The 27,256-nt window shown below is 34.8% G+C and overlaps 1 protein-coding gene across 1 annotated transcript in view; it reads right to left on the bottom strand.

Moving 5' to 3' along the window:
- Positions 1 to 27,256, bottom strand: part of SGCD (sarcoglycan delta) — a 1,287,299-nt gene that overhangs the window by 1,010,688 nt on the left and 249,355 nt on the right. Inside the window, exons 2-3 of the mRNA XM_027841884.1 lie at positions 19,938 to 19,984; positions 16,500 to 16,596 (exon numbers count right to left, since the gene is read on the bottom strand). The gene's annotated coding sequence lies outside the window, so the exon portion shown is untranslated. The remainder of the gene's footprint in view (positions 1 to 16,499; positions 16,597 to 19,937; positions 19,985 to 27,256) is intronic.

The following is a 27,256-nucleotide window of genomic DNA, read 5'->3' on the forward strand; positions in this document are numbered from 1 at the left end:
TGTAACACATTCTAAATGATAATGACAATGATAGCTAATGTTTTATATAGCACTTACTATGTGTCAGGCACTGTGCTAAGCACTTTATAAGTATTATCTCAAATAACCCTCACAACTAACCCTGGGAGTACCTGAGAGGTACTATTAGTACCCCTATTTTACAGATAAAATGGTTAAAGGATTAGTTTCTATGATGTTACAAAAACAATAGCTAGCATATTATAGTATTTTGGAGTCAACATGCATCATCTGTTTGATCCCCACAATGACCCTATGAAGTTTGTAATGTAAACATCATCATTCCCAGTTGAGATATAAGCAAACTCAAGCTCAGAAAGGTTAAAAAGACTTGCCCAAGATGTCATAGAAATCACATGGCAGAGCCAGAACCAAAGTCAAACCAAAGTTCAGGATTAGCTCAGGTGGCTAAAGTCAGATTGTTGATACACTGGAGAAGCCTTCAGTCACAGTGGTATTCCTAGAAATTGTTACTCAGCTTCACTGATGGATGTCTCTTCAGTTTCCTGTATTGTATTTTTACTGCCCTTTCATCTGCAACATGTGGACCAATTGTCCATGTAAAGGACCTGAGTTTAACTTCGGCCACTTACATATTTTAATCTTCATGTGAAAAATATATTATAGGAGCTTAATCAACTAATGGTTGGTGATCTAACAAAAACAAATCCTTGGGGAATAACTTTCTCTTCTTGTCTCTGAATATGACCTTTCAGGACTTTTGGTCTTCTCTTTTGGGGCTTCAGAGGTGCTTCACATAGTTAAAGGCAAGGATGTACTGGAAGCTTGATTGTTAAATTTTTAGTGTGAGGATTTATTCCAAAATTGGCAAATGTTACAAATCAGGACTCTTTTGATTATCAGATCAGTGGTGTGAAACAAATAGAAATGGATCTCTGCAGAAGCATATTGACTTAGAAAATCATAAATAAACCTTATCTATGTTGTATTGTATTTCTTTTATAATCTATAAAATATTTCCCAATTACATGTTAGTTTGGTTTGGGAACCTTCAAAACTCCTCAATATCTCTGGTATAGACTTCAGAAAATTATAGAGAAAATGTTAAGGATGATGATTAAACTTAAACATCTTGTTTTTAGAAAGTCAGTTGGTAAATATTTACCAGCATACCCATGGTTATGGACCAGAGACATAGACAAAATTTATAAGAAATGGGATTTAAGTTTAGGGAAGGTAAAAAGTGGGGACTTAGTGTTATTACAGGCATTTAATATGGGGATGTGGAGGTCCCTGGATCTGGCATAGGCCTATAAGGTCACTGGGCTTGGGGGCAGAGGAGCTTGTGGATGGAGGTGGTATTTGTGATTATAGAGTGTTTCCAGATAGAATCACAAGGCCTGAAGTCTGTGTATCCCCTCTCCTCTACCATATTATAAAATACTTCAGAACTGTGACTTTACCCTGTTCATATTTCTGTACCATACAGCAGAGCCTCTCATCTACAAGAGTTGCTAAAGTTTGTTGAATGAATTATTAAAGGTGAAGAGATCCTGGGTAAGAGGTTTAGTGGTGACAGAAAACACTTCCACTTGCCCAACCTGATCATGCTGTTTTGCTTCAGGGTCGGGAATGTGTTCTAAGTAGAAAAACCTCCTCAGATATGCAATCAGAGGACCTAAACTCAAAAACCAAGTCTGTTATTTATTGTTTGACTTTGATCAAGTCTCTTCACTTCTCTGGGTCTCAGTTTCCTTTTCTGTAAAATTAGAGTACTGGAACATATGGTCCCTTTGGGCTTCAAATCTATGACCCTGTAATCTTCCATGATGTTGTGACTTAATTTTTTTTTCCATTCTCCCTGTGTTATTTCAGGCTTAAATCAGGGACCTAGGAAGATGTGCTCTATAGTCATTTGGAAAGCATCACTGATCCCACTAATCTTTTGCGAATAAAATCTAATATTTAATGAATGTTTATTTAAGTTGTTAACTCTCTTTCAGGAGGTCTCTACCTTTACTGAATAATTGGAAAGCCAATTAGGGTAACTACTCATATTCTCTTGTCAATCATTCTTAATTATTGCCTCCCAAATATCCAGTAAAGTCCAGGGACTTGATTTACATCACCAACTTTCTGTTGATTGTGTTTTATTATGCAGTTTCAAATTCCTTTACCATTTTCATTTTAAAATAACTCTTAATTCTAAGCATTGCCACATCAGAAGGCTGAAATTGTTTATATTGCAGGAAAATATAGGATAGGATGCCCTTCTTTTAAAAAAAACTCAATCCAAAAATTACGCAGAGGGACAAAAGTAGGAAAAAAAGGAAGTAGTTGTTTGCATTTCAAAAGAATCATTCTTATAAAGAAAGTCACTGATAGATTAACAAACCTACTCTAGTAGGTATACACTCCTAGTAAGAGTGTAAGGAGCAACAAACTGAAGCTAAAACTGTGAGAAAATCATCCACTCAAGATGATCGATTTGAAATAAAAGATCTCAGAATCAATGATGAAAATTGGAAGGATTATTGTATTCAAATATCAAAAGTTGATTTTAAAAAAAATGCAACTGTTATGTTTTTCTTTTTTAATTATAAACATAATATATAAGCATAAACATTCCAACAACAAAGAACAAAAATGAGTATTTTATATGAAACTATGATCTCATAGGTAATTTGCTCTGATTTTTTAAAAAGTATACTAAAGATTGCAACAGTCTAACACTAAGTTTCTGAATTTGAAACTGTTCCTTCTCAGATCCATTCTGATTGAACACCCCTTATCAGACCGAAGAACACCAAAAAACAAAGACTACACCCTCTACCATTCAACACTTTGCCGATCTTTGTCACTCAGGCACTATTTTTGGTAAAACATTTATGTGTTTTCTTTATATAGTTCCCAAGGGCCCTTTCTGTAGCATATGCATACTCTACTGCATCTCCCCACCTAGGGGTACATCAGTTGGGATATTATCCCTTGCATTTCTTCATCTGGGATGTGAATGACAGGAGAAGAATGACAATTATAGTAAGAGCTCTTTATATATTTTTTAGAAAATTGTATGCATTTTATAATCTGGCAATTAGTTGTTCGATAATTTGCTATCAAGTGTATTTCTCTATTTGTATTTATCCAACACATCAATAAATGCTAAAGGTAAAGGAAATATATATATATATATATACACATATATATATATATTAAAATAACTTGGTAGCAACATAGTTACAAAATTACTTTTTGATCTCTTCCTGAACTTCTTTTTTGTTTTCTTCTGGGTGTTTCTTTTATTTTATTGGTTTTCCTTTTTTATATTTCTATCATTTTCTATTAATTCATTCTTCCCTCCCTTGTAACAAATAAGTAGAGACAAGCAGAATAAATCAACACATTGACTGTGTCTGAAAATGTATGTCTCATTCTACACCTTTAGCCCATTACTTCTCTACCAAGAGACGGGTAGAATTAGATGCAACTTTATGAAATAATATCTATTTTATCAGGTAGGAAACATTTGTGAGCTCACACTAGTAGTATACTGAGCCTAGGACTGGAATTATAAGAACCAAATTGATTCTGGGTTACATCATTTAAGAGCTGTACAATTGTGTACACCTAAAGTCATTTAAATTCTCTAAGATTGTTTATTTTTTTGGATGAGGATTCCTGTCTCAGGTCCCTTCCAACTCAGATTCTGTGGGTTAGTTGAGAGGACATCTCTTTGGCGGCTGTAGAGTATTAAGGTTTCATAGGTCATAGAACTGAAAGGGACCATAAAAACCATCTGGTTCTACCCCTTCATTTTATAGTTGAAGAAACTGAGGCTCAAAAGTGTTAAATGACTTGTTCAATAACATACTAGTAGTGAGTAGTCAAGACAGATTTTGAATCCAGGCTTTCTGACTACAAATTGTGTACTCTTTCCACCACATGGTAGCTATCTCTCTCATCTGACAACACTTCTGATTCTATATTAGCAACATGAACCAGGATTATTACTTTCCTAATATTAACACTCCAAATACTAAATATGTTTGGTTAAAAAAAAGGCCAGATTCATTATGCTTAGAAAGGCCCATTTTGAAAAGTCAGATTCTCACCCATAAAGAATTAAAGCTTAATTATCCAAATGTGTACTGGCTCCATTGGGGATTGGCAGGAAATCTATGATACAAAAAGCACCTGTTTGATTCTGAATGATCAGGCTTAAATGTTACATGCTTGTGAGGGTTGGTCTTTGGGATCCCTCCTTGATCAATTCCACCCCATTCCACATAAAATATTATTATGTAAGCATTCATACTTATACTGAGAGACAACTATGATATCTGATGATATATCTAGACCTGAAAGGTATGTCAGAGGCCTTTTATAACAATCTGTCTTATATATGGAAATACTGAGGTTCAAAGAGGATAATGATGATAACAAGGTCATAAGATAGTAGGCATTAGAAATGGGATTTAAACCTTTTTCTTTGACTCCCAAGACAGAATACTTTCTACTATACCATGCTGGTTCATTTCCAGGCAAAATTATTACAGTCACATTTATAGAGTTGGAGGAGATATCAGAAATTATCTAATTCAACTTACACCTGACCAAGAATTCCCTCCATAACATTCTTGACAAGTGGCCATTAAGCCTCTATTTGAAGACCTTTGGTGAGGGAGCACCCATTACCTCCCATTTCATTTTTAGGCAGCTGTAATGATTAGAAAACTTTTTTCCTTACATCAAGCCTAATGTATATTTAATTATGACTTCCAATGAATTTTCCTAGTTCTACCCTCTGCGGCCAAGCAGAGTAAACAGAATTCCTCTTCCTGTGACAGTTCTTCCAATCACTGAACACAGCAGTCATATGCACCTTAAGTTACCTTTCCCAATAATTTCCTTTTTCTATCCCACCAATTGTTCTCTATCTTCTATCCTTTTACCATCCTGGACACTTTGTCCCTGAGCTTCAGTTTGTCTCTGTCCTTCCTAAAATGTGGTACACAGAACTAAACATGGTACTCTGGATGTATGCTGTAGAACTAGCATCTCGCTAGTTTGTGATGCTATGCTTCTCTTAATGCAGCTTAACCTACATTTGCTTTTTTGTTACTATGTCCCACTGTTAACTCATAAGGTGTTTGTAGACCACAAAAAAAAAGAAAAAGAAAAATGCATTTTCCCACTCAAACTATCATCTAGCCATGTGTGTATGCAGTTGTTCCTTGCTCCCAATAGTTCTTGAATGTCAAAATCTTGCGTGTGCATGTGTGTGTGTGTGTGTGTGTGTGTTTGTCCTGACTCATTTATACTTCCTAGCATCAGGTTGACTATTTGACAAGCTTGTCATTTATGGCTTCATCCATATTACTGAAAAATAGTTTAACAGTAAAGAACCATGAACAGATCCCTGAGTAGTCTCCACTACAGACCTATCTCCAAATTGAAATCTATAAATCAATGACAACCCTTTAAGTATGTCCACTCAAACAGTTCTAAATCCCCCTATGTTTACTGTCATTTAGCACACATTTCCCCCAACTAGTTCACAAGGATAACATGAGTGTCTGGTGAAAATTGACCTCTGACATCTATGTCAACTATGTTTACAGTATTCTTTTCATTTACCAATTTACAGTATCACTTACAAAATCGTGTTTTTGTATGAAGCATGAGATTTATTTCTTGAATTAATTTGTGTCCTCCTTCTATCCAGGAAATATACTACCATGGTATTATTGTTTCTGTTTCTCCTTCCATTGATCTTTACCTAAATGTTTCTACCACCCTTCCCTCTCGGATTCCTAGATTGCCTTACATGAGTATATAATGTATTATGCTACTCTGTATTCCATCTCTTTTAGTTATTCTGTTTCTTTAGCGTACAGTATACCCTTCCGGCTGTGCATGCCATTCTACCAAGGTTCGATAATAACTGTGAAGTTGAATTTGCCTCCTGTTAGAATCTCTAGTTTACCTTGCTTATTACCCACATTTTCTGCATTTGTTTATAGACATCTGAGGTGAAGGATTTTATTCTTCACTCCTTTCTTGTATTTAATCTCCTTTGAATTGCAAGGTATGTAAATTGCTGCTCTTCTTCCCATGAAGGAGCTACTACTACTTTTAGAAGATAAACCCAATGAGGTTCTTCCTCTTCCCCCTCCCACCTTTTCAATCAAAGCCCCTTTGGTCAGATTTTCAAGAGCCTGGGCAAATATATTACTGAAATGATTCAGTCATCTGTGGCTTATAAAGAATCTATTATACACAATGTCTCCAATACAGTCCTTCTCAAATGTCTCATCATATTCTATAAGTGACCTTAGATTCAAAAGCTATGCCAGAGAAGCACAAGCCATAATTCAAGATTATCCATTAAGCAAGACATGGAGTACTTGTTATCAGTACAGATGGAAAATATATTAGGTTATGTACAGTTCTGTATGATAGAATAATAAAATAAAAATTTTTAAAGTTTATAATTAGATTCTACCTTTCCCTATAACTTCAAGGGGATGATACCTTATATACATAAAGAATTTTATGCTTTTCAAAACACTTTCACTTTCATTACTGCAGAAATTCTTAACCTGGGATCTAGAGGACCCCAAAATATCCATGGGTAAATTTCAGGGGATCTATGAACTTAGTTGTGGAAAATACATCTTTATTTTCACTAACTTTTAACTGAAATTTAGTATCTCCTCAAATTATTTAAAAACATTATTCTGAGAAAGGGAGCATAGACATCACTCAAAAGCTAAGTGCATGATACAAAAAGCAATGTGAATCTCTGCCTAAGAAATATACAACAACAGCCTTACGAGGCATTCAGGGAAGGTGTTATCCCCATTTGACAGATGAGGGAAAATGAAATATGGAGAACTATATTGAGCCCAGAATCAACCATTCAACTCCCTTTTCTCTTTTTAACTTCTTTCTTTTTTCTTTTTAAACTGTCTTGTCTTTCATTGTTTTGATGGCTATTTTACCAATACTGATGACTTACTTCAGGTGCTTAGAGATACGTGAGGTAGGAAAAGCAGATATTTGAGTGCCTTTGCTGCTTAATTTTAGGGCAGAAGCTCTGCTTTTCTCTCTCTGCATATGATACAAACATTACACATTCAGCTCCTTTTTTTAAACAAAGTGGCTTTTACATTGACAATAACTGGAGAGAGCAGTTAGTTGTGAGTATGTATCAAAGCCCACGTCCCAGTACCACAACTCACTCACCATGTTTCTGCAGCACGATGGCAAGAATGTGACCATTATAAAAACCCTCCTTCAGACTGGATTGTATCTACATATCAATCTGTATTTGTTACATGCTGTGATTTGTCCTCATTTTGTCCTCTCCCACCCAACACGTGAGCAGGAAGTGTGTCTTTGGCTTCATGCTACAACCTTTCTTCAATCTTTCTTCCCCATTCATCGGAAAGATATAATACTCTGTCCTAATGTTAAATTAAAACTTAGTAGGGACTTCTGGGAACCAAGATGGTGGAATAAGTAGTAAGTTGCTCTTACTCTCCTCTATTGACCTCTAAAACCCCAGATAATATTGCCCCAGGAAAAATCCTAGAGCAGCTGCGCCAGCAGAAAGTTCGGGTGCAGCAGTCTTTTAACCTCTGAAGCTTGGAGGATTAACAGGAAAGGTCCCCCTTGCTCTGGTAGAATGGGAGTAGTACAGGATGGGAGACATTCCAGCAAGCCAGCAACAAGCCCCATATTGGCAAACCAGTAGGAGATCCTGAGCCCCAAGGTGGTGGAACAGGCAAGCACCAACACCAGGACACCTCAGGTGCCTTGGTACAGTCAAGAGAACAGTAGATTCTAACAGCCAGACCTCCCAGTGCTTCAGCACAACTCTAGGAAGCACAACTCCAGGCAGGCAGGTGTCCTCCAGTAGTCAAACTTTCTCCTGCTTCAGAGCAGCTATCCTGCAGTGATCAGACCTCCCTCCACCCCAAGAACTTCAGCATTGCTGGCCCCAGCTCAGCACCAGGTAAGCTACCAGCCCCTACAGCCTCCACTACCAGCACCAAAGGTCCCAGCACACGAAGCCAGTGACCGTTTCCCCAACCCCTAGCACGAGAAGCGTGGGTCAATGCCCCTTGTACTCTTGAAGGGCAACTCAACTTTAAAAGCCAGGAAACAGGCAAACATCATGAACAGCAACAACAACAACAACAACAACAAAACAGAAATGGACAATGACCATAGATTCTTATTATGTGGACAGGGAAGATCAAAACACAAATACAGAATAGGATGAAATTATAAATATACCCACATCTGAAACCTCAAAGGGGAATATGAACTGGCTTCAAGTCCAAAAACCTTGGAAGAGTTCAAGAAGGATCTTAAAAAGTCAAATAAGAGAGGTGGAAGAAAAATTGGGAAAAGAAATGAGAGGTATGAAAGATAGAGTCAATAACTTGGATAAGGAAGGACGAACGTTTACTGCAGAAAACAAATCCTTAAAAAATATAATTGGCCAAATGGGGGAAAAAAGTACACTGAAGAAAACAACTCCTTAAAAAGTAGAATTGGCCAAATGGAAAAAGAAGCACAACAACTTACTGAAGAGAATTCCCTAGAAAGTAAAATGGGCCAAATGGAAAAGGAAGTATAAAAGCTAACTGAAGAAAATAATTTCTTAAAAATTACAATCAGTAATTTTTGGTAGAATTGGTAGAATTCACTTGTAAATCCATCTAGAAACTAATGACTCTATGAGACATCAAAATCAGTCAAACAAAATCAAAAGAATGAAAAAAAAAACAGAAGAAAACATAAAATATCACATTGGAAAAAAAAAACTCACCTGGAAAATAGATCCAGGAGAGAGAATTTAAGAATTATTGGTCTACCTGAAAACCATGATCAAGGGAAACTGCCCTGAGGTTCTCGAACCAGAGGGCAAAATAATCATTGAAAGAATACACTGATCACCTCCTGAAAGAGATCCCAAATTGAAAATGTCAAGGAATATTACAGCTAAATTCCAGAATCATCAGGTCAAGGAGAAAATACTGCAAGAGCCAGAAAGAAACAATTCAAATATCATGGAACCACAGTTAAGATTATGCAGGACCTTGCAGGTTCAACATTAAAAGATCAGAAGGCTTGGAATAATGATAGTCTGTAAGGCAAAGGAGCTTGGACTATAACCAAGGATCAACGACCCAGTGAAAATGAGCATATAAAAAGGAATATACTTTTTTTTCTCACTGGTGTATGGCACATACACAAAAACACCATGTACTAGGGCATAAAAACAATCAAATGCAGAAAGGCAGAAATATCAAATGCATCCTTTTCAGATCATGATGCAATAAAAATTATATACAATAAAGGGCCATGGAAAGATAGACTAAAAGTAATTGGAAACTAAGTAATCTAATCCTAAAAAAATGAGTGGGTCAAACAACCAATCACAGAAACAATCAATAACTTCATTCAAGAGAATGACCATAATGAGACAACATACCAAAACTTATGGGATGCAGCAAAAGTATTTCTTAGGGGAAATTTTATATCTCTAAATGCTTACATGAATAAAATAGAGAAACAGGAGATCAATGAATTGGGCATACAACTAAAAAAGCTAGAAAAAGAACAAACTAAATACACCCAATTAAATACCAAATTAGAAATTCTGAAAATCAAAGGAGAGATTAATAAAATTGAAATCAAGAAAACTATTGAAATAATAAATAAAATTAAGATCTGGTGACATGAAAAAAACAGTAAAATAGATAAGATTTTAATTATTTTGATTTAAAAAAGAAAAAAGAAAACCAAATTATCAGTATCAAAAATAAAAAGGGTGAATTGACCACCAATGAAGAGGAAATTAATTAGAAACTTTTTTTCCAACAGTATGCCTATAAATATGACAATCTAAGTGAAATGGATGAATATTTACAAAAATGTAAATTGCCCAGATTAACAGAAGAGGAAATAAAATATTTAAATAACCCCATTTCAGGAAAAAAAAAACTGAACAAGCCATCAATGTGCTCCCTAATTAAAAAATTTCCAGGGCCAAATGGATTTACAAGTGAATTCTACCAAACATTTAAAGAACAATTAATTCTAGTACTACATAAACTATTTGGGAAAATAGGCAAAGTAGGAGTCCTACTAAATTATTTTTATGATACAAATATGGTGCTGATACCTAAATTGGAAAGGGCTAAAACAGAAAAAGAAAATTATAGACCAATTTCCTTAATGAATATAGATGCAAAAATTTTAAATAAAATATTAGCAAATAGATTGCAGTAATTTATCACAATAATAATTCACTATGACTGGGTAAGATTTATACCAGGAATGTAGGGCTGGTTCGATATTAGGAAAACTATTAGCATAATTAACCATATCAACAACAAAACTAACAGAAATCAGATGATTATCTCAATAGATGCAGAAAAAGCTTTTGACAAAAAACAACACCAATCCCTATTAAAAACACTATAGAGCATAGGAATGACTGAACTATTTCTTAAAATGATAAGTAGTATCTATTGAAATTCATCAGCAAGCATTGTATGTAATGGAGATAAGCTAGAAGCATTTCCAATAAGATCAGGAGTAAAACAAGGATGTCCATTATCACCAGTGCTATTCAATATTGTAGTAGAAATGTTAGCTTTAGCAGTAAGAGAAGAAAAAGAAATTGAAGGAATTGGAATAGGCAAAGAAGAAAAAAAGCTATTACTCTTTGCAGATGATATGTTGGTATACTTAGAGAATCCTAGAGAAGCAACTAAAAATGACTTTAAATAATAAACAAATTTAGCAAAGTTGCAAGATATAAAATAAACCCACATAAATCATGGCATTTCTATATCTTGCTAACAAAGCCCAGCAACAAGAGATAGAAAGAGAAATTCCATTTAAAGTTACTGTAGACCATATAAAATATTTGGGAGTGTACTTGCCAGGACAAATCCAGGAACTATATAAACACAATTACAAAATATTTTTTTATGAAAATAAAGTGAGATCTAAATACTTGAAAAAATATTAGTTACCCATGGGTATGCCAAGCTGATACAATAAAACAACAATTCTACCTAAATTAATTTACTTATTCAGTTCCATGCCAATCAAACTACCAAAAGAAATAATTTTATAGAGCTAGAAAAAATAGTAAAATTCACCTGGAAGAACAAAAGGTCCAGAATATCAAGAAAAATAATGAAAAGAAATGCTAAGGAAGATGAGCTAGCCATACCAGATCTTAAATTGTATTATAAAGCAACAATCTTCAAAACTGATTATTATTGGTTAGGAAGTAGAGTGGTGTATCAGTGGAATAGGTTAGGTACACAAGACACAGTAGACAATGACTATAGTAATCTACTGTTTGATAAACCCAAAGACTCCAGCTTCTGGGATAAGAACTCACTATTTAACAAAAACTCCTGGTAAAACTGGAAAACAATATGGCAGAAACTAGGAATAGACCAACATCTTACAACATATACCAAGATAAAGTCAAAATGGGTACATGATTTAGATATAAAGGCTAATACTATAAGCAAACTAAAAGAGCAGGAATAGTTTACCTGTCCGATTTATGGAGAAGGGAAGAATTTATGACCAAACAAGATAGAGAATATTATAAAACGCAAAATGGATAATTTTGATTACATTAAATTGAAAAGGTTTTGCACAAAGCCAGTGCAACCAAGATTAGAAGAGAAGCAGAAAGTTGGGAAAGAATTTTTACAGCCAGAGTCTCTGATAAAGGCCCCATTTCTAAAATACATAGAGTACTGAGTCAAATTTATGATTTATAAGTCATTCCCCAATTGACAAACTGTTAAAGGATATGAACAGACAGTTTTCAGATGAAGAAATTAAAGCTATCCACAGTCATATGGAAAAATGCTCTAAATTACTAGTGATTAAAGAAATGCAAATCAAAACAACTCTAAAGTATCACATCACACCTATCAGATTGGCTAACAAGACAAAACAGGAAAATGATAAATGTTGGAGAAGATCTGGGAAAATTGGAACACTAATGCATTGCTGGTAGAGTTGTGAACTGATCCAACCATTCTAGGGAGCAATTTGGAACTATACCCAAAGGGCTATAAAGTTGTGCATACCCTTTGACCCTGCAATACTACTTCTAGGTGTATGTCCCAAAGAGTTCATAAAAATGGGACAAATACCCACATGTACAAAAATATTTCCAGCAGCCCTTTTTGTGGTGGCCAAGAACTGGAAATTGAGGGGATGCTCATCAATTGGTAAACGGCTGAACAAATTGTGATATATGTAATGAAATACGCTTTTCCTATAAGAAACAATGAGCAGGCAGACTTCACAAAAGCCTGGAAAGACTCGTGTGAACTGATGTTTATTGAAGTGAGCAGAACCAGGGTTACAATGTACCCAGTAACAGCCACATTGTGTAATGATTAACTTTGATAGACTTTGCTCTTCTCAGCAAAGCAAAGACCTAAGACAACTCCAAAAGGCTTATGATGGAAAATGCTGTCCACACGCAGAGAAAGAAGTTTGGAGTCTGAATGAAGGAAGCATGCTGTTTGCTCTCTTTTGTTATTGTTTTGTTTTGTTTCTTCTTTCTTATGGTTCCTGCCACTGCTTCTAATTCCTTTTTGTACAACATGACTAATGTGAAAACATGTTTAATATGAATGTATATGTAGAGCATGTATTATATTAGATAAGAAAACTTAAAACTGCAAATCTTATGGAAGTGAATGTTGAAAATTAAAAATAAATATATTTATTAAAAAAAAACCTCAGTAGGTACTTCTAAAGAAACTAATTGTACCTTCAATTCAATTTTATAGAGTATTTTTTAAGCACCTATTATGCACAAATCCCTGTACTGGGTGTCATGGGAGATTAAAAGAAAAATAAAAAGAAAGACATATTTTTTTGTCCTAAAGAAAAGTATATTAGTTGGGAGGTAGCTCTTGAAGTAGTTTAGATTTGGAGTCAAAGGACCTAGGTTTGAATCCCCACTCAGTCTCACTTTGGGAAAATCTTTTCATCTCTCAAGGTCTTAGTTACCTCATCTATAAAATGAGGGGATGAGAAAAGAGAAATCAATCAATTATCCTTTATTAATCACTTCCCATGTGCCAAGCACTATAATGGACATTAGGGTTATAATGACCAAATGAAATAGTCCTTGTCTTCAAGGATTTGACATTCTGCCAAGAAACATGAACAAATGTGATGATAAATACTTTTAAAAATACAAATTAATTAAAAGGCCATTTATGAGGTGACATTAGAGATGAGATTTGATGAAATCTAGGGATTCTAAGGGGCAGCTAGGTGGCACAGTGGATAGAATGTCAAGTCTAAAGTCAAGAAGACTCATCTTTCTGAGTTCAAATCTGTCCTCAGACACTTACAAGTTGTGTGACCCTGGTCAAGTCACAACCCCGTTTGCTTCAGTTTTCTCATCTGAGAAAGAGCTAGAAAAGGAAATTGCAAACCAATCCAGTATCTGCCTACAAAACCCAAAATGTGGTAGTGAATTGTCAGACACAAATAAAATGACTGAAAAAACAAGGGATTTTAAGAAGTGGGCACAGCCTTTGCAAAGGCTCAGATAGGAGGCGGAAAGTCATGCATGAAGAAGAGCAATCCAGCTAGTTTTTGCAGGACTATAAACTATGTGAGAGAAAACAAAATGAAATAAGCCTAGAAAGATAGGTTGGATCCAGGTTGTGAAAGACTTTAAATTCCAACTAAAGAACTTTACATTTTATCCTCGAGACAATAGGGAGACTTTAGAGTTTCTTGATCAGAGAATAACATCATCAGACCTTTTTTTTTTTTTTTTTAAGGAACATCACTTTGGCAACCATGTGGAAATGAATTTAAGAGACTTGAGATGGGGATATCAATCAAAAAGTAATCACAACTGTTGAAGTGATAGAGGATGAGATCTTGAATTAAGGTGTAAGGGTGTTAATAGAGAGAAGTGGAGACAGAGGAGAGATGTTGAAGAGGTAGAATTTACAATCCATTGATTGATTTGGGTGGGAGCCAGAATAAAGTAAAGAGAGTAAAGAATTGGAGATGACTCTTAAGTTCCAAACCTAGCTGACTACAAGAATTATGGAGACTTTCAAAAAAAAATAGAGATGTTCAGAAGATGAATGGGCTTGAGGGAAAGATAATCAATTATGTTTAAGACATCAGATAATGCAGATCTGAAAGGGAACTCAGACATAATCAAGTCCAACACCCTCATTTTAAAGATGAGAAAACCAAGGTACAAAAATGTTAATTGACTTGCCCTGGATCATACAGCTGCTGGTCAGTATCTTGGGAAGGATTAAAATTCAGGACTTTAAGTCTAGTTCCTTTTTTCCATTTGTCAAAATACTTTATGTTTAGTTTCAGAAGCCTATGGGACATTCAGTATGAAGCATCTAATAGTCATTTGGTAACATGAGCCCAGTTCCAACCAGCTCTTGGTCATATGAATATAATATTTCAAGGTTAAGGTTAAAATATTTTTAACTAATCATATAAAAATCTTTATACGGTGGATGAGATTTCTACAATGAGCAAAATTTACTACATAATGTTAAATTGGAAAGCTCACGGGCATCAAACTGGCACAGACTGGTGATGATTCTGTGGAATTTATAGTTACTGAGCAGTATAACATTCTCAGCTCCCCTAATCAGATCATACATCACAGAAGTGATCACTTTTGATGGTTTTAGATGAGCAGAAAGACAAACAAGATGCTGAAAGTAAATGCAAGTGTGGTCTTGTAATCCCCACACCATTATCTAACATCAGTCATTAATCACGATGGAGAAAAAAAATCCATCATCTTTAGATGTCATTTGGGTCATAACAGTAATATCTACAGAAGAGATGATATCACAGATACAACAGGAAGAAGCCAAGAAGAACAGTACAATTATATTGAGACAAAGCTATCATGGAGCTGGGGGAATGGGGGCTCAGGCTGTATTACATTATATAAGCTAGTATAGTTGGAAAATAACATTGGCCTGGGAGGGCACTTGAGTTCTAGTCCCAGATCCATGATTTAATAGCCAGGTGAACTCATACAAGTAATTAACTTTCTCTAGGCCTTGGTTTTCTCATCTGTAAAACAAGGTAGTAACCTTATTCTGTTTAAAGATCAGATGATCTTAGGGGCAGCTAGGTGGCACAGTGGATAGAGCACTGGCCCTGAAGTCAGGAGGACCTGAGTTCAAATCTGGCCTCAGACCAAACACTTCACACTTACTAGCTGTGTGACCCTGGGCAAGTCACTTAACCCTAATTGCCTAAAAAAAAAAATCAGATGATCTTTAGGGTTCCTCTTTGGCTCCCTAACATTCTATACCCCAAGATCTACTTCCCATTCTAAATGTTTGTGATTTTGTGGCTCTTTTCCTTAAGCTAACTATCCTAATTTGTACAGGAAATAACTTAGGAGTTAATCACCAGAAGAATAAATATTTTCTGCTGACCCAGGAGTCAAAAGAGGGACATAAGGAAGTGTAATTTTGAAATAATAACAATTTAAAAAACACCACAAGGATAGCCAGAACAATGACCCTACTAACAAATGTGTGTTGTTATCTGCAGGGGAAATTTACAGCCTAGATTTTTACAGGTAAGAATAGAAATAACATTTCTAAAAATTTCCTGGTGAGAATACAAATTCAAATTCAGTCTCACTGGCAAGAGGACAACTGTATAAACATATAAAATCCAGAGACACTTAGTAAAGCTGAGTGAGCTGAACTTCAGCTAGATCTAGAATGTAAAAAGCAGCTCCCCAGTCCCTCAGCTCGCTAGATCACTCCTCGTAATTTTTTTAACTGTACAACTGGATATCTCTGATCAGCTTTACAGTGCTGTTATACAAACACTAGTTGTCCTAGTACAGATGTATGTGGAAAGACTGAATTCCACTCTCAGAAAGGCATTATATTTTAATGATTGAAGCTTAACAATTCTCTTTAGTCTCCTTTAGTGCACACACACATGCTTATGTGCGTACAGACACAAACACACACACACACACATTTCCATTTGATAAACCAAACCCATCTACTAGTCAGTAGCATTTCAAAACTAATTCTGCAGAGAAGTAGGTTGATGTGGGATAGTGAAAAGGGCACTGAATTTGGACTTAGAAAACCTGGCTCAATGCTGGCTAGATCACTTATTACTTGTATAATCCTGGACAAATCACTAAAACTCAGAGTTTCAGTTTCCTTATATGTAAAATGGGACTTATATAAATGAAACTAGCACTTAGTCTCTAACAAATAGTAGGTTCTTAGTAAACTCTTGTTTAGTCTCTACCTTCCTCCCCCAATTTCATAGTATTGTTGGGAAGAAAGCAATTTTTAAACTCTATATAAATATGAAACTGTTGTCTAAAACTATTAGTAATGGTAGCCAACAACAATAACGACGACAGTGATGACAACCAAAGTAAAGGCAGAACTCACAAGTGATGATGCCCTACTTCCAGTTCTATTACTCAGTCATTGTAAGCAGGTGAAGGAGTTGAGTTACTGAAACAACGCTCTGCTCCAGTTTCTCCATCTGCAGAATGGGAATGACAAAAAGAAATTTATTATCTCTGCGTCCAGAAAAAAGAAAGGATTACACTGTACATAAAACAAATTTCTTATTTTGTGTACTTAGGCAAGTTGTTTACAATTCCCTGTATCTCAATGTCTTTATCTATCAAATCTTGTAGTGAGTATGAAGCTCATATGAGATTAAAAAAAAAATAAAGAAGTTGTTTGGAAACATGTTAAACAAAATACAGAGAAGCATGAGAAGTCTTATATGAAATGATACAAAGTGAAGTAAGCAGAACCAAGAAAATAATGTATACAATAATTACAATATAAATAAAAAAAACAATTAAAATTGAATGGTATGAAAAGATAAGGACCAAGTTTGACTTCAAAGAATAGATATTCAAATGTACATCTCCCTGACTTGTTGCAGAGGTAGGGGGCTATGGATATGGAACATTTCATATAATGACAGACATTTTTAACATGTTGGTTAATTTTGATGAGCTGCTTTTCCCCCTTATTTATTCTTTCTTATAAAGGATGCCTCTGAGAGGGGGATGAGAAAAAGTGGTAGAGTGATATATAATTGTAGCTCCAGTCCAAAAACCTTTTGGTATAGGACTCTCTCCTCATTGGTGGAGATAAGTGCCCCATCCCTATGTGAAGAGAAGGGTAGAATTGGTGAGAGCACCAGGCTTTTCAAATCTCTTCAGGTTCTATAGTTATTTGGGGCACTTCTGGCTTCCAGCTTTAAGAAAGAAGATGGAAGATACCAAAACCACTTCATAATTACTTCAAAAATTTAACAGGAAAATTAATAGAATTATTAGGGATATCTTTCCTTTTTGCTTTTAAAAACATTTGTATATTTGCAGATGTTTTTAAAAGCAAGATTTGAAGATATTATGACTAAGGACTTGATGTGAACCTACTTAATTTTAGATATCAGAATGCCTGAGAAATGCTTAACTATTCCCCCAAATCGAGAAATACTTTGGTCCTTCTTTGTATGCTCTTTATGAGTTTCTGTGGCCAAAAGAATTTCAATACTTGGTGGTCAGTCTTCTAATAACAAACCTAATATCAAAGAGACTAGTCCTTGCATTAGACCATAGACTTTGAGTTAGAAGGAGCCTTAAAGTCAGTCTATGCTAATGCCCTCATTTTATAGATGAGAAAATTGAAGTATAGGGAGGATAAGTGATTTACCCAATGGCACACAAGTAGTAAGTGGCTAAGCCAGGATTTCAACCCACTTCTTTTGACTGCTCTTTCCACAATAGCATGTTGAGGAGAGGAAACATACTATCCTGTCTAGCTTGGAAAGTAGGCCATCTCTTCTTCTCTTTTGGCATAGACTTTGAGAAGCCAGGATTATTTATCTACTAAAAGAGAGTTTTGTAAGACTTTGGTAGAAGTTAATTGAGAAAGCATAGGCAAAAATATCACCATGCAACTCCAAGACAAATTAGTTACATGGCCTTAGTCTCTTTTTTGGATCTCAATTTCCTCATCTGCAAAATAATGGAGCTATATTAGATAATCTCTAAGGTCCCCTTGAACACTGAAAGTCTGTGATTCAATGATTTTACTTGATTAAAAGGTCTCTCAATGATTGCTGAACATCTCAAGTGTTAAAAGTCTCAAGCAATGAGGGATTTAGAGAAGAGTGTGATTATTAGAAGTTATAAATAGTTTCAACTGGCACCATTTTCCAGTCATTGCAACATCATAGATGATGCCACTATATTTAATTCATAAAGACAATTGACTTTAACATGAGTCTCAGAACAAGTATGGAAAATCAGGATGTATGGAAAGAAAAATTACTAAGATGTATAAAATGGGACATTTTAATGTATTTGAATTCCATACATTTCTATTTACATACATACTTACTCAAAGCCATCACCTTTAACTTTGCCACTAATATGTAAAAGAATACTCAGAATTAATTTTATATATTATGTGCAGCCATTTACTCTCCATAATAGGAAAGAACAATTAAAAATATATTCTCTTTATATTTCAATTGTTAAGCAATTTGAAAATATGCTTTATGCTCTGATAAGAGGAATTTCCACATGAAAATGGTGATTTAGCTTGAAACTGATATGAAATACTTCGTAGGATAGGATACTATAATCCATTGCAAATAAATTCAATCCAACTAGCTTCTTTTATTTAGTGATTCCAAGCTGAAAGGGACCTTACAGATTATCCAGTCTAATGCCCTTATTTTACATCAGAGAAAGCCAAGATACATTGAGGCTAAGTATGTTGCCCAATGTCACACAGGTAGGAAGTGGTAGAGCTAGGATTTGAAGGTAAGCCCTCCAAATTCAGAATTCTTTCCATGGAATCAGTGGGTAAAAAAAGTATACTATAAAACAGGCAGAAAGAAAATGCACATTCCTATGCAGAAATTGGCCCCTGCAAAGGCTATTTTCCCATCTGCTTCTCTCTTTCTTCTTTCAAAAAAAGTACAACAGTTTTTTTCCCAAGCTTGATCAAGGAAGAACTCAATTGTGAGGATAAATTATTACTCTCCTTGTCCTTTTCCAGCTCACTGAAATTATTATGCACTACACTGGAATTTCTAGGCTCCACAGTGACATAGACACCAAAGTTTCTCGATTATGATTTTAAAGAGGCTTACAAAAGAGAAAAGTAGGAGATGAGAGAAAATATTGTTAGGAACATGGAGGCCCAAAGTGTTGTTGATCATATATCTTTTGATAACAATTCCCCCCATGATTATGTGAAAATGCAAAGTAAAAAGCAAAACACCACTGCTTTTAAAAGGCAAAATAGTTTATTTACCAAATACATTTTCCTCTAAATACATTAAAACTAAGTACTGAGGAAACCTCACCATTATAAGCTTACCTAATGTACCAATACAATGCCTGGAGGAAGCATTAACTAAATTCTCAACAAACTGTTTCCTGATTGTATCCTAGTATTTTGTTTACTCAATTTTGCTGATTTTGTTAAAAAGTATAAACTGTGGTCCTTTGAGAATATGTATTTGCTCAATTTAATAAGACAGGATAAATTTGTTTTTTCTAAAAGTAGGTTGCTGTTAATGTGAAAATCAGGGACCAAGAATGTATATTTTGAAGTCAAAACTTTGGTATGTGTATGATTGACTTTAAGACTTTGGTTCCTTGTTTCAAACAGTAAAAATAGACCTGTTGGTTTGTACATTGGATATTACCAAATAAATGGATAGACATTTATTTAATAAAAATATTTTCATCCTTGACATAGAAACACAACTGTCCTGTTGAAAAACCCTTAATGATTTGCCTTCTAAATAAACTCAAAAAACCCTTTGAAAAAAATTAAGCTTACCTATATGCTACAGACTCTAAGATGCATGGATTCAACATCATTCCCAGCTGAAATGGTAAAAAGAAAAAAAAAACTTTCAGCATAGTATATGTCAAATTATCATAATAAAGCACTATTTAGTGCCAGATATTCTGCCACTAGATACACATAAATCCCACTGATTTAAGTTGCTAATTATTAAGTTGGCAAGCTTTCTAAACATCATGCACAGAGTTAGACACTGAAAAGTAAATCTGTGTTAGTAGCTTTGATTGGTCAGTATCATTGACGGATTGTGAGGTACCTCCAAAGCAAGACAGAGAGCTTTAACTCTTTTGTAGTATGAAGGTTGTAAGTCAATATCATAATTACATTTTCATTTACAAGGAAACTTCAATTAATATGTCATTTAAAGGAAGTGAGGATTCTCCACAACCCAACTTCTCTGCTGATTCTGTGTGACTCATGTACATACTCATATACTTACCGGGGAATTTCCACTGAGTGTCTACTTGACAATACTAGTTGTCTTCTTCTCAATGCTACAAAATCACCAATCCAGCACATAGACTGGCCATCTATTATTTTTAGCTCTAAATACATGATCCACTTCCTCCTTTTCTGTTCTTGTCACTGGATTAATATTTTATATGGCTTCTTTTATACAAGTTATGATTGGTGTTGTGCTGCAACCTATTTATACCCACCATATGTCTCCATTGCCTTTTTGGTGACCCACAAATTTCATTCTTTGGAGACTTTGTTTCCATGATTCACAGCTATATTATATTGCACAAGATTATTGATGTTAAAAAAAAAGACAAAACAAAACAAAACAAAATGAAAAAACCCTGGGATTTTTTGAGGGTAAAATTTAAGATCACTGAAATTGTGTTTCCTAAATCTAACCGGTTCCCTTTCTCCTCTTCAGTTCTGAGCACAGCTCACTGTACAGCTGCCATGCCTATCCAAGAGATACATATATAAATTTATTAATAGACTAGGTCAAAATTATATTCAACAACAGATCATGTCTTAATAGTCACAGGAATGTCTTAAAGATGCAGAGAATGTAATATCCCACTGTATTTGACTATAAAAACATCTGATTCAATAGAGCAAAATATAGCCTTAAATACTATCATCTAACAAGGTCCATGTATATGTTAAGGCCATACAAAATCCTTTGACAGATACAACAGAAATACCTTTGTTCAATGAAAATCTATTAATTTTAGTCAAATAATAAAACAGGGAGATGAAGGCTTTCTAAAGGTGTTTGCACTGTCATAGGGGATAACCAGCAGTGTTCAAATGGCAGAGAGATTCCCTATATATGATAAAGTCCTCTAGATGTTTCTGTTTGCATAAGGCACAGGTAGTGCACCAAACCAAGGAACATTCCAGAACCTACTAAATAAAATTCAAAACTGCTTCAGAAATTTGGCTTAACAATCCATGCAGGTGGGGGCAGAGCCAAAATGGTGGAGAGAAGCCAGGAAGTTGCCTGAGCTCTCCCCAGTTTCCCTCAGAAACAATGTTAAATCAAGACTCTAAATGGATTCTGGAGTGACAGAATCCACAAAAAGATGGAGTGTTCCAACCTTCTAGCTTAAGATAACTGAGAAGGACTTCAGGAAAGGTCTCTCTCACTTCAGTAAAAGGCAAGCATAGTCCAGAGGAGACTGTGACCAGGCAAGCCAGCAGGAGGCTTAGCCACAACACAGATCAACAACCAAAGCCCCTCAGTCCTGGGCTGGCTAGTTACACAGCAGGCCAGCTGTGAGGCCTCCAGCCCCATTACAGAAGGCAAATTGCCAGCCCCAGAACCCTGGCACAACAGGTTCAACTAGGCCTGGCCACCCTAGTTCAGTGGGCAAGCCTCAAGCACCTGATGCCTTGAGGTGGAAGGTCAGGGACCAGGCCCCTGGCTCCCAGTGCAAGAAGCTTGGGACAATACCCCCAGGGCCCCAGTAGTAGAGATCAACTTTAAAAAGTGAGCAAAAAAACATAAAGAGCCCTGATCATAGAAAGCTACTATGGCAACAGAGAAGATGAAAACACAACCATAGAAGAAGACAACAATGTCAAAATGCCTACACGTGAAGCTTCAAAAATCCACTTGGAAGAGTTCAAAAAGGATTTTTAAAAAGTAAGAGAGGTAGAAGAAAAATCAGGAAAGAAATGAGAGTTATGCAGGAGAATTATGAAAAAAAAGAGTCAACAGATTGGGAAAGGAAGTACAAAAACTGACTGAAGAAAACTCCTTAAAAATAGAATTGGCCAAATGGAAAAATATCCATTGAAGAAAACAATTCCTTTAAAAGTAGAATTGGCCAAATTGAAAAGGAGATGCAAAAGCTAAATGAAGAAAATTATTCCTTAAAAATTGGAATTGGGCAAGTGGTAGATAATGATTCTATGAGCTGCCAAGAATTGGTCAAGCAAAATCAAAAGAATGAAAAAAAGTAGAAGAAAATGTAAAATACCTCATTGGAAAAACAAGCGACCTGGTAAATAGATCAAGGAGAAATAATTTAGGAATTGTTGGACTACTTGAAAGCTATGATCAAAAAAAGAAACATCCTGGACAGCATCTTTCAAGAAATTATCAAGTAAAACTGCCTTGAGGTCCTAGAACTGGAGGGTAAAACAGTTATTAAAAGAATCCATCAATCATCTCCTGAAAGAGATCCCCAAAATGAAAACTCCAAGGAATATTGTAAGCCAAACTGCAGAACTATCAGGTCAAGGAGAAAATACCACAAGCAGCCGGAAAGAAACAATTCAAATATCAAGGAGCCACAATCAGGATTACATGGGACTTAGCAGTTTCTACATTAATGCACTGGAATGCTTGGAATATGATATTCTGGAAGGCAAAGGAACTTGGATTGCAGCTAAGAATAAACTACCCAGCAAAACTGAGCATAATCTTTCAGGGATGAAATGGACATTCAATGAAATAGGGGTCTTACAAACTTTCCTGATGAAAAGACCAGAGCTGAACAGAAATTTTGATCTTCAAATATAAGACTCAAGAGAAGCATAAAAACATAAACAAGAGAGAAACAAAACATGTTATTCAACAAGATTAAACTGTTTACATCCCTACATAGGAAGATGATACTTGTAACTCTTGAGAACTGTATTAGGACATTTAAAAGGAGTATACAGAGAAAGAGGGTGTGGGTACAAGTTGATTTTGATGTGATGATATTAAAAAAAATAAGGGATGAATAAAAGGATTGTACTAGGAGAAGAGAAAAGAGGGAGGCAGAATAGAGAAAACTATACCACATGAAGTGGCACAAAAAACAGTGAGATGGAAAGAAGGGAGGGAGTTATCATTATTTGAATTTTATTATCATCAGTTTTGGCCTAAAGAAGGAATAACATACATACTCAGTTGGGTATAGAAATTTATCTTACCCTCTAGGGAATTAGGAAGAGCTGATAGAAGGGACAGCAGATTGAGGGAGGTGGAGGTCAGAAGCAAAATACCTCTGAGGAAAAACATCAATTGCTCATGGGTAGGCCAAGCTAATATAATAAATATGACAATTCTACCCAAGCTCATTTACTTATTCAGTGTCATACCAAACTACCAAAAATTATTTTATAGAGTTAGAAAAAATAATAACAAGATTCATTTAGAATAAAAAAAGTTTCAGAATATCAAGGGAACTAATGAAAAGAAATGCAGGGGAAGGTGACCTAGTCATTCCAGGTCTTAAATTGTATTATAAATCACTAATCATCAAGACTGCTTGGTACTGGCTAAGAAATAGAGCAGTGGATCAGTGGAATAGGCTAAGTATGCAAGACACAGCAGGCAATGACTATAGTAATTTATTATTTGATAAATCCAAAGACCTCAGCTTCTGGGATAATAACTTACTATTTAACAAAAACTGTTGGGAAAACTGGAAAAGAGTACGGTGGAAACTAAGCATATACCAAAATCTCACACCATCTACCAAAATAAAGTCAAAATGGGTTCATGATTTAGATATAAAGGCTGATACTATAAGGAAACTAGGAGAGCAAGGAATGGTTTACCCATCAGATTTATGGAGAACAGAAGAATTCATGACCAAACAGGAGATAGAGAACATTATTAAATACAAAATGGATAACTTTGATTACATTAAATTGAAAAGTTTTTGCACAAAGCCAATGCAACCAAGATTAGAAGGAAAGTAGAAAATTGGGAATTTTTATAACCAGTGTCTCTGATAAGGACCTCATTTCTAAAATACATAGAGAGCTGAGTCAAATTGAAAGAATACAAGTCATTCCCCAACTGATAAATGGTCAAAGGATATGAACAGACAGTTCTCAGATGAAGAAATTAAAGCCATCTATAGTCATATGAAAAAATGCTCTAAATCACTATTGATTAGACAAATGCAAATCAAAACAACTCTGAAGTACCACATCACCCCTATCAGATTGTCCAAGATAACAAAACAAGAAAATGATAAATGTTGGAGAAGATGTGGTAAAATTGGAATGGTAATGCGTTATTGGTGGAGTTGTGAACTGATCCAACCATTTTGGAGAGCAATTTGGAACTATGCCCAAAGGGCTATAAAAATGTCCATACCCTTTCACCCAGCCATGGCATTTCTAGGGCTGTATCCTAAAGAGATCATGCAAATGGGAAAAGGATCCACATGTACAAAAATATTCATAGCAGTTCTTCTTGTGGTGGCAAAGAATTAGAAATTGAGGGGATGCCCATCAATTAAGGAAGGACTGAACAAGTTGTGGTATATGAATGTAATTGAATATTATTGTGTTATAAGAAATGATGAGCAGGCAGACTTCAGAAAAATCTGGAAAGACTTGTATGGTCTGATGCAGAGTGAAGTGAGCAGAAGCAGGAGAACACTGTATGGTGACTAATATTGATAGACTTAACCCTTTTCAGCAATGCAAGGATCTTAGACATCTCCAAAGGTCTTATGATGGAAAATGTTATCCACATCCAAAGAAAAAACTATGGAGTTTGAATGTAAATTGAAGCATATTATTTGCTATTTTTTTCTTCTGTTGTGTTTTGTTTCCTCTTTCTGGTGGTTCGTCCTATTGGTTCTAATTCTTGCTTACAAGATCACTAATGGGAAAATATATTTAATAGGAATATATATGTATAGCCTATATCAGATTGTGTGCTGTCTTGGGGAGGGAGGTTGGGAAGGAGGAGGAGAAAAATTTAAAACTCAAAAGCTTATGGAAGTGATTGTTGATAAATCAAAATAAATTAGTAAAGTAACAAAAAACATGGGAACTAAAAAAAAAAGAATAAAGTTTGAAATTGTAAAAAAAAAAAACTCATTTGAAACAGAAGAATACACCCAGAGTAAAGGTAAAAGGCTGGAATATATATTATGTTTCAGCCGAGGTAAAAAAAAAAAAAAAAAAAGGAGGGGTAGCAATCCTGATCTCAGAAAAAGAAAAAGAAAAAGAGATCTAATTAAATGAAATGAGAAAGGAAACTACATTTTGTTAAAAGGTACTATAGACAAAGAAGTAATATCAATACTAAATACATATGTACCAAGTGGTATAGCATCCAAATTCTTAGAGAGGAAGTTAAGTGAGTTACAAGAAGAAACACAGTAAAACTATACTAGTGGGGGACCTTAAACTCCCCACCTCAGAACTAGAAAAATCTCACTACAAAATAAGCAAGAGACAAGTTAAGAAGGTGAATAGAATTTTATAAAAGTTAGATATGATAGACCTCTGGAGATTGGGGATAGAAAGGAATATACCTTTCTCTCAGAAGTACATCACACCTACACAAAAACTGACCATGTACTAAGGAATGAAAACCTAAAAATCCAATACAGGAAGGCAGACATATTAAGTGCATCCTTTTTAGATCATGATTCAATAAAATTACATGTAATTAAAGGCCATGCAAAGATAGACTAAAGATTAATTGGAAACTAAATAATCTAAAACTAAAGAATGAGTGGGTCAGACAACTAATCAGAAACAATTAAAAAAAATTTTCAAAGAGAATGACAATAATGAGACAATATACTCAGACTTATGGGATACAGCCAAAGCAGTTCTTAGGGGAAATTTTATATCTCTAAATGCTTACATGAATAAGTAGAGAAAGAGGACATGCTACTGAATAGAGCATTGCAAACTCAACTAAAATGGCTAGAAAAAAAGAACAAATTAAAAATTTCCAATTAAATACCAATTTAGAAATTCTGAAGATCAAAGGAGAGGTTAATAAAATTGAAAGTAAGAAAACAATTGAACTAACAAATAAAACTAAGAGCTAATTTTATGGGGAAAAAAACAACAACAAGATAGATTAAGCTTTGGTTAATTTGATTAAAACAAGGAAAGAAGAAAACTAAATTACCAGTATTAAAAATAAAAAAGGGTGAATTTACCACCAATGAAGATGAAATTTAAGCAATAATTAAGAGCTATTTTGCCCAACTGTATGCCAACAAATCTGACAATATAAGTGAAACGGATGAATATTTACAAAAATATAAATTGCCCAGATTAACAGAAGAAGAAATAAAATGCTTAAGTAACCCCATTTCAGAGAAAGATATTGAACAAACCATCAATGAACTCCCAAAATAAAAGCCTCCAGGGCCAGATGAATTGACAAGTGAATTTTAACAAATATCTAAAGAATAATTAATTCCAATACTATATAAAAATAGAATAAATAGGTAAAGAAAGAGTCCTACCAAATTCCTTTTTGGACACAAATATTGTGCTGATACCTAAACCAGGAAGAACCAAAAGGGAGAAAGATAATTATAGACCAATTTCCCTAATAAATACTGATGTAATAATTTTAAACAAAATTTTAGCAAAGAGATTAACAATTTATCACAAGGAAAATACACTAGGACCATGTAGGATCTATGTTGTGAAGTTTCCATATCAGCAAAATTATCAGCATAATTGACCATATCAACAACAAAACTAACAGAAAACATGATTATCTCAATAGATACTGAAAATCTTTTGACATAATACAGCACCTATTCTTACTAAAAACATAGGAACAAAGGGATTTTTCATTAAAATGATAAGTAGTATCTATCTAAAAACATCTTAAAGCATTATATGTAATGGGGATAAGCTAGAAGTATTCCCACTAAAATCAGGGATGAAACAAGGATACCTTTTATCACCCCTATTTTTCAATATTGTACTAGAAATGTTAGTTTTAGCAATAAGATAAGAAAAAGAAATGGAAAGAATGAGAATAGGCAACGAGGAAACAAAACTATCACTGTTTGCAGACAATATGATGGTATACTTAGAGAATCCTAGAGAATCAA

The sequence above is a fragment of the Vombatus ursinus genome, unplaced genomic scaffold (genome assembly GCF_900497805.2).
Source record: "Vombatus ursinus unplaced genomic scaffold, bare-nosed wombat genome assembly UNPS02014863.1, whole genome shotgun sequence".
NCBI lineage: Eukaryota > Metazoa > Chordata > Mammalia > Diprotodontia > Vombatidae > Vombatus > Vombatus ursinus.